Source organism: Limulus polyphemus, unplaced genomic scaffold (assembly GCF_000517525.1).
Source record: "Limulus polyphemus unplaced genomic scaffold, Limulus_polyphemus-2.1.2 Scaffold2004, whole genome shotgun sequence".
NCBI lineage: Eukaryota > Metazoa > Arthropoda > Merostomata > Xiphosura > Limulidae > Limulus > Limulus polyphemus.
The window spans coordinates 55852-64760 of NW_013667614.1; the positions used below are offsets into that span (position 1 = coordinate 55852).

Sequence of the window (8909 nt, forward strand, 5' to 3'; positions counted from 1 at the left end):
GTGTGTGTGTAATGTACTTTTAATTTACTTTTAAATTCTCCTGTATGTTTTCTATGCAGAAATTATTTTGGTAAATCTATGCAATTGTATATGTTATCCTGGTTGTTTTCTTTTGCTTAATTATTATGTTAAATTTGAAACTGTGTTTGTTTGTACATATTCTATATTGATACTTCTTGATGAACTTCCTCATACATAAATAATCAACAAATCTTTTAATCATTTCCTATTTGTATATATATATAAATCTTCAAAGTAATTACAATCAGAATATACTCCTAGGGTGCATAAGTACCAGCTGAAACGCAATTAGGAATATAATATATATATATATAGAACTGTCATGCATTCCTAATACTCTATGAAAAGATGCATACTATCAAAAACAAAAAAATAAAAACATTGCAGTAAGCTTTCACTTTTTGTAATAAAGAACTGATTAATCAATTCTACAAAAAATAAATAGTTTATACATAATGTCAACTGGTACATTGCATATCAGTGGTTTCTACTCCTTCTTAGTAGGAATGGTGTCGAAAGTTTGTTTGTTGTTTTTGCCACTTGCATGTACGATCATTTTAATTGGTATCTTCAGATATTTTTGCTGTTGTGTCGAGAGTTATGGATCCTAGTAATTTATCACATCGTACGTACATACTGAAAAATAGAACGAGAGAGATAGCATTCTTGATTACATAATTTAATCTCATACTTCTTGAGATCGTTGCAGAAATCACTCATGAATTTCTTTACTAACCATTTGTATTAATATATATTTGATCCTTGAATTTCTTTTGTACTTGTGCGTATTATACATGTACATACAGATATTTTCCCAAATCCATCCTATACTTTTTCGTTATGAGTCAACAGAACCCAGTCTACTGGTTTTAACAGAGTCAGTGTGCTAAAAGATTCACACATAAGACTGACACGATAAAAACTAATTTATTCTTAGTGTTCGCTCACCGTACAAAGCGATCCAGGACCCCCAACAGTAGCACCTGTTTCTCAATCTCTATCAGCATACCTGGGCTTTCCTGTGGTGGACGAAGCAGGTGGGAGATAGGAAAGTCTTTAAACTAACCAATTCTCTTTCCCCCCTGGGCCCACATTGTGGTTGGGTCTAGGCCCTGCAGGAGTTTTCGATAGTTGTAGTGCGTGCGCACATGAACACAAACATTACAGTACAGAGTTGTGAGAATATTGAATGAAGTGTTTTTACGTATCAGCTGTAACGTTGTTATTTTTTATTCTGGGAGCGCTGTTCAGCATTCTATTAGTGTCATAGTTGATAAACTAATCAACACAAGTATCGGTGATGGCGTATTTAACCATTTGTGTGCGTTCTTTGTATAAATGTATTGGTCAAACAGTAAAGTAGAACTTGGACCTGAGGCTTTGTGCTAATACATAGTAATATTTCTATTAGTAATACTATGGCAGTTAGTTTTTCTGCCAGGACAGTCACTTGTGCATAAGCTGTCTGTTCCAGCTTTAGCCTGCAATGTGGGTATCACTTAGCTCGTGCCACATCACAATCTAGAAGCTGGTTATTATTGAAATGTTTGTGTAAATCGAACGTTGCCACTGGTGTTGGTAATGACCCGCTGGGTATAAATATGGATGAATTATCAGGTAGGATAGCAAACAGTTGTCACAGCATTTTAAACTGTAATCGGTTTTTGGTGTGTGTGTGTATGTATTAGGTAAATCGGTGAATTATCCGTGTATATTTTTGTCGCTAAACGTGCGGATAGTCTAGGAAGAAACGCAATAATATTATTATGAACGTCTATGCAATAATCTTTATACGGACTTTAGTTTTTATGTGCGTTGGTATACTGTATGATATAAACTCATAAAGTACTTTTCCACAGTTTGTGTATTATACATAGTGATTAGCTTGGTTCGTTTATAAGTTGCTTTTTAACTTAGAATTAGATACATATATGCACACATATATACACACACACACACACACACACACATATATATATATATATACTTAATTACTTTTGATTAGAAATTAACTATTTTATCATGTTGTTACATGTTCTTCTGTGATTTTAATTCTTAATTAAAAGTATAAAAATTCGCACTCAAAGTCAAAGAGTCATCATATAGCACTTTATTAATATGGAATTTTAGGTGTTTTAATTTAAATTTATTCCAAAGTAACTAGATCGTTAATCCTTAAGCTGCGTCGGAGCCTGTTTCTAGTAGTAATTTTTCTATTTTTTTTTTTCCGTTTTAACGTAAAACCATCTCATTCAACAATTAGGTAGTCATCGAATTAGGTAGTTTATTAATCTTGGTAGTAAGACATCAAACATTATTTTTCTAAATTACGCTAACAGACAGGTTGTTTTGTTGAATTTCGCGCCAAACTATTTAGTCACCACCACCACCCACCGCCAACTTTTGGGATATTTTTTACCAACGTAATGTGGGATTGATAGTCACATTATGACTCTCCTCAGTTAAAACGGCGATGATGTCCGGTGAAGGGATTTGAAACCGCAGATTGCCTCACCACTAGGTCATACAAGACCCTACACTAACAGCCAAATAGAGGAATGTGAAAGGAAACATATGCAATATCGCTGGATTTTTATTGTTATTATTAGGTTCATTGGTTTCCTTGTTTCGCGGCTCTCGGAGATTAAATCTTAACATATGATAGTTTGGAGTTTCTTATTGTATCGTGGCCGTTTAGGCAGTGACGTAACTACAAAAGATCCCCCCACCCACACACCGCATAAAAGTAATCGGGCCCCCCTATATTTATTCCCCTTGTCGGCAAGTGATAGTGTAAATCGTACGTGGATAGTTTAACACTTTTCATAGAATCGTACAGTATCTACCATGAATGTCTGAGATCTCGTGGTTCTTTCCCGCCACTCAAGTAGAAGTTTGATAAGCTGGCATTGAGTCGTGTAGTTCTACAGTTTTATTTTTAGTCAAACTTGTGTTTTGTTGTTCGTGCGAAAAATATAATTGGTGTTTTGTTTATTTTCTGATTGTTACCTGCTTGTGCTAATCAGAAAGATAGAATAATAAAGAAATAAAACGAGATATTTGAAATAACGGCGCATATATTTTAAGAGTCGAAGTAAACAATGACGTCAAAGGTATGACGTAAACAACTATTATTTTTAAATATTTCTGGAAGTTTTAAATATTGAAACTGATACAGTACTTGAATACTGTTTATCTACTTGCAATTATTGATAAAACATTTTAGAATAACTTTGTGAAAAATGTCAAACATACGTGATACAACGTACTGATAAATATGAATACGAGATTTGAAGAATAAATAAATAATATAGCTTTTGGTATTTGTGAATATACTTTCCTACTAGTTTAGCCAAGATTGGTCATATCAAGAGGTCACAACTTCTTGATGACTGATAATGTCTGGAAATTATGACAAGGAAAAGTTAAAACTTTTATAGTTAAGTACAAACTTTCGTGCAATGAATCTTGATGAACGTTATCATATAGTTATGCGTTTAGTGTAGAATGTTTAGTTATTTCTACAGTGTTTGAATATTTAGTTTTACACACGAGAAACTGGACGTTACTAGTAGACTGCATGTGCATGTTTACTTTGAAATTAATTAATAATCTTACCAATTTTGTATAGATTGTACTATATAGACTTTCATAATTATATTGCGTCTAATTGCATCCAATTTGTGGATGTTCACGTAGAGTTTATGGTAAGAGTTCCATATGGCACCCCCACTCAATTTAAAACAGAATTCATCAAAGTAATATTTATGTATTAATAAATCATATTAATAGTATGATCTGATAATTTTAATACATTATTATACCACTTACTTCATTAATTAGATGTACAATCTTCTTGGGGATAAACTTTACAAATGTCTTGTATAAAGGCATCAAAAAGGCTACTTTTATCAGAATCTTTTTTTTATCCAGGCAATTCTACAATTTTTGGGTGGTGGTGCCATATGGAACTCTTTCCGAGTTTATTCCAGATCAAGCATATTAGTGTACGATATTCTGCGTATGCGTTTTTTCTTTCTTTGTTTTTATATAAGTGTTTGAAGTTTGCTTTCCATAAGTAATTTTGTTTAATACAGCTGATTGTTATTGACATAATTAGATATTTAAAGTAAAATACTTGGACGTGGAGATATGAACTGATGTTTCATTGTTAACACCTCTTCGTTGATACTTTTACATATTGCATTACTTATGTGTATACTTGGACGTGGAGATATGAACTGATGTTTCATTGTTAACACCTCTTCGTTGATACTTTCACATATTGCATTACTTATGTGTATGTTATGAAATATAAAAGGAGGAGCATGGGGATTGAATATTTCCATAATTGTATTTCTAAACACGATCGGCATATGGATCTTTGTTTAACGTCGGAATTGTTTTACATTTACTTTACTTACTTGGTTTTAATTTCGCGCAAAGCTACACGAGGGCTATCTGCGCTAGCCGTCCCTAATTTAGCAATGTAAGACTAGAGGGAAGGCAGCTAGTCATCACCACCCACCGCCAACTCTTGGGCTACTCTTATACCAATTAATAGTGGGATTGACCGCTGAAAGGGCGAGCATGCTTGGAGGGACGGGGATTCAAACCCACGACCCTCAGATTGCGAGTCAAGCACCCTATCGGGCCATTGTTTTACATTGTAATACAAATTTACAGGAGACACTGTGTATACAAGATATAGTTTCTAGCAAAAAGGGTTTCACGTTATATTAGCACTCTCGCTAAAATTATGAATTTGTGCTATTAACGTATGGGGGAAATATGTCGGTCTATTCTTTTTTTTTAATTGAAAAATTCATAAAAATTGTCGAGAAAAGGGTTTCTTTGTACTGAAGATTTAAAGATCATTTTAGCAAATATTCGGAAACTCGGGCCTGTTTCTAAAGTGTTTGCTGATTACACAGGCCTGCGAATTTAAACTTCATAAAAGTTGGTTTGGTTTTATAACGGATTTTCCATAATTAAGCTATGCATATTTCTAAAATAATACACATTTTTTTCTATCACGTAAGGATTTTTTACTAATCGGGAAGAATAAAAAAACTTCCTTAGTTCAAATTATTTTTTTCGTTTACCACAATGAAATTTTTTTTTATTGTTATGTTTGTTAAAAATAAATACAAACAAACGGAAAAAAGGGGAATAACATAGATGTCAAACGAATATGCATCCTCATTCGTCCTGATTTTTTGGTCTCAAAACTACGTGTTGTGATCTTTCGTTTATGTATTGCGTTATGACATTTTGTGAAACATTTGTACGTGATGGAGAAAACTGGATGCCTGTTTACATGGCACATGCGGATGATGTTGCCTGTCCATCGCAGGTTAACACCCAGCTAATAACTACGTACTCATCATACCGTTGGATTGACTGAAACGAACGGGGTAAAGCATCGTGTTCAAGGATACAACTGCATGACGCCGGTAAGCCTCGAACTCGCAATTATTCGACTACGAATCCAAAGCGCAAAGTCACTGAGCCGCACTGTGTATACATACTTGGTATACTTTGCGTGTATACATAAGCTGTAAATACTTATTGAATTTATTTAATACAAATATTTGTTAATGACATCGATGTCTAAAATAAAATACGTTGACGTGGAGATATTAACACACTAAGTAGTCAACAATACTTCTTATTTCAAAAATAACCTATTTGATAATGTTGATTGTAGTCACTATTTTCTTTGCTCATATGGAGTGGCGATATCTGTGCTTTACAGATTGGAGTTGGCCCACAGTAAAATAGAATAAAATAATTTTAGCAAGCCGTAGTCTACAGAAGATCACATTCAAGTTAAAAGGACTTTAGGTGATTGTTTTTTATTCATTGTACACAATATTGTTTCTTACCTTTCTGAAATTTCAAATGAAAATATGTCAACATTTCCCTAAGAGTAAGGTTAAATATCCTGGCAACGTACCTTAGTCGACAATTGGGTGGCCAACTAGTAGTTTTCTATACAGTTTTGAAAAAAAGAAAAACTATTTCACTAGAATATTTTTTAAGCAACCATACATATTTTTTTATTTTTTAAGAAATGAAAAATGAAAAAGTTTATTGTGAAACCAGAAAAAAAAAAATCCATCATTGGATTTACATGCGCTATATTATTGATGTGTAAAAACTGGCAGATAAGATTTTGAAATATGCATATACTGACAAGCTATTATAAAACGTAAAAAAAAAGTTATCTTTCCCTTGCTGTATAAATAAAATTAACATGAAACTGACAGATTTATGTCTGTCGATTTCTACATACAAGGGTTATCAGCGTTTTCTACTTTTCAGATATAGTTGATTTTGTTTGTTTGTAATTAAGCACAAAACTAAACAGTGGGCTATCTGTGCTCTGCCCACCACGGGTATCGAAACCCGGATTCTAGCGTTGTAAGTTTGCAGACAAACATATTAATATATACATCGTATATAAAACTAAAAATTATCCTTTACGTGTTAACAAGTAGAATATTATGTAGTGTGCTTTTTGTTCTTCTTCACCATCACCTCCTTCTTTTAAAAATATAAATATAGTGTTGTTGTTGTTGTCCCCCCCCCTGTACGGTTTATAAAGGCATTTTTATTGTATTTGAATACAAATGTATTAAAATACGTAACATAGTGCATGCTATCTTTGTATTTAAAAAAAAAAATTTGAATTGGAATTTTCCACCTGAATTGCGCCTTACGTGCAAGTAGTCTAGACGGCTAGGTCAGATACCCCTAGAGCTCTGGTTTGACCACCTTAATGTTTAACCACTGACCAGAGAGAAGACAGTCAGCAGCACCCGTTGTCATAAGGGCTTTGACTGACTCTTTGAACTAAATACCGAGTTTTGACTGTCACTTTTATAACGAGCTCACATCTGAAGGCGCGTAGCTTGCATAGCGAACCTGGGACCCTTCGATCCACAGCATGTAACCACTATGCCACGCTTAGCCCTTCTTTTTTAAACATTTATATTTACGAAACAAACCATGTTCACTAAATTTAAAAACACACGAAGCTCTTGTAAGCTGGTTTTATCGGGTAGTTATGAAACTGGCTATAAATTTATAAGTCATTGTATCTTATTTTTGATTCTGTTTGAAATATGTTATGGACCATTTGTTTCTAACCTTTTTCCAACTGAAGACCAGGTAGTTCCGATCCCATAATTTCGCGGACGGCTTTATTGACTTTTATTCAGTTTTTGAAATATTTTTTAATCGTACTGTGAAACAGTATATCGTCTGAAATCTCCCCGTGGACCGGTGTTTGGGAACCAATATGTACACATTTTCCGATTTCGTGGGGCCGTTAATTTACATTTGACAGCACTTGTCATGTGTTTTGGAAAGCATACAAACTGAACTCGGAATTATTGTTGGGTGTGTGTCCTTCAGAAAGATTTGATTATTTGAAAGGATTGTATTTCATTTATGAGATATTTTAAGTAGGTGTTTCCGTGCATGGCCTAATTCAAAAAGGAGGTGGAACCATTTTTAATCACTTGTAAATTCTACACCGGGTTTCTCAGCCTATACATGGGGATGATAGCTGGGAAAGTGGGTTAGTAGAAAAAAAAAAAAAAGGTCAAGCAACGAAACTCACTTTTGCTCAGTTTACATGATACTAGAGTCACGTGGTAAATTTGTATGTATTAGTGTGCGTAATAACCTTAATATATTTTTCAGGAATTTTGTGAACGCCCTGTTCAATATTGACAGTGGGAAAAAATAAAACCAGTTCTTTCTTGCAAGAATACTTTCGTGTAAAGATGAACATTTAGTAGTTCGCGCTTTTTAACCTGTTATAGCATTTTGATTCTTTTTTTATTTTCTTTACTGTTTTAGCAGTTATAGAGATTCACAGTTGATAAATTGATATATAAATGTGTATACTAAAATACCGAAAAGTATCTATAAATAAATAGGTTTAACCTTGTTGTCAACAAAAAACTGCTGTTATAGCCTATTAAATACCAAAACACGAATTTCTTCTAGCACAGGTTAAATAGGTTTAGCCTGTGTCATACTGTTCAAGTTTTAAACATTTCATATATTTCTTGGCACTAATGCAACTAAGGAAAACCGTTATTATGACTTGAATACCTGAATGACTTGGTCAGTATAGTATTTTTGTTGTAAGCTGTGTTTTCTTAATTTAGACACTTGTATTGTTTATGGCTAGACGGAGATCTTAACATCACGTAGTGAGCACGTGGGTTAATGACTAGAACCCTCTTGAAAGTTCAGGAAACAACCGAGACATATAAAAAGCGAGATACGTTAAAATTGGTTGTTGGTTGACTTGTGAGCCTATAATAGTGGATGATTGATTAAGGAGTTAGCGAGTTTGTTACTCAGTTTGTATGGTGGTTCCGTTTTGTGAATATGGAGTGTATGTTTGAACCAAGTACCAAAAATACAATACGAAAGAGATTAGCAAGTGAAATTATTGTATTGACGTCTACTGTGAACTTAGGCCTAACGGTGAACATTAGTATTGACGTCTACTGTGAACTTAGGCCTAACGGTGAACATTAGTAAAGCTAGCTAACTTGTAGAACTCGCAGTCGAAAAAATGAAGCGTTTTGTTATCATTAAGTAGACTGGACTTTGCTTTTTTCTTTGTTACTGAAAATTCCAAAGAACCCATCCAATAATAGAAACTGTTATAATGGTATGATGTTATATTACGTTGTTTGGTTGTAAATCGTAAAAAAGCTTGTATAATTGAAGACTGAAACCTATCGAATTGTTAAAATAAATTGTTATATTTTTAAAAAAGTTTTTAATAATTTTTTTTTATGTTTATTATACACAGTTTTTGTGGCTCAACTCTATTCGTTTTTTTAGCGAAGAAAACT

At 33.4% G+C, this 8909-nt stretch overlaps 1 protein-coding gene across 5 annotated transcripts in view; it reads left to right on the top strand.

Annotated features, from left to right (window-relative positions):
- The window catches only part of LOC106465626 (nuclear receptor coactivator 2-like), a 168076-nt gene that overhangs the window by 12400 nt on the left and 146767 nt on the right, over positions 1-8909 (top strand). The window contains exon 1 of one of the 5 annotated variants that reach the window (XM_022393565.1): positions 1188-1638. The exons of 3 other annotated variants lie outside the window; for them this stretch is intronic. The gene's annotated coding sequence lies outside the window, so the exon portion shown is untranslated. Of the gene's footprint in view, positions 1-1187; positions 1639-8909 lie in introns of those variants that run through there. One more of the 5 variants, XM_022393560.1, reaches the window with a different exon arrangement.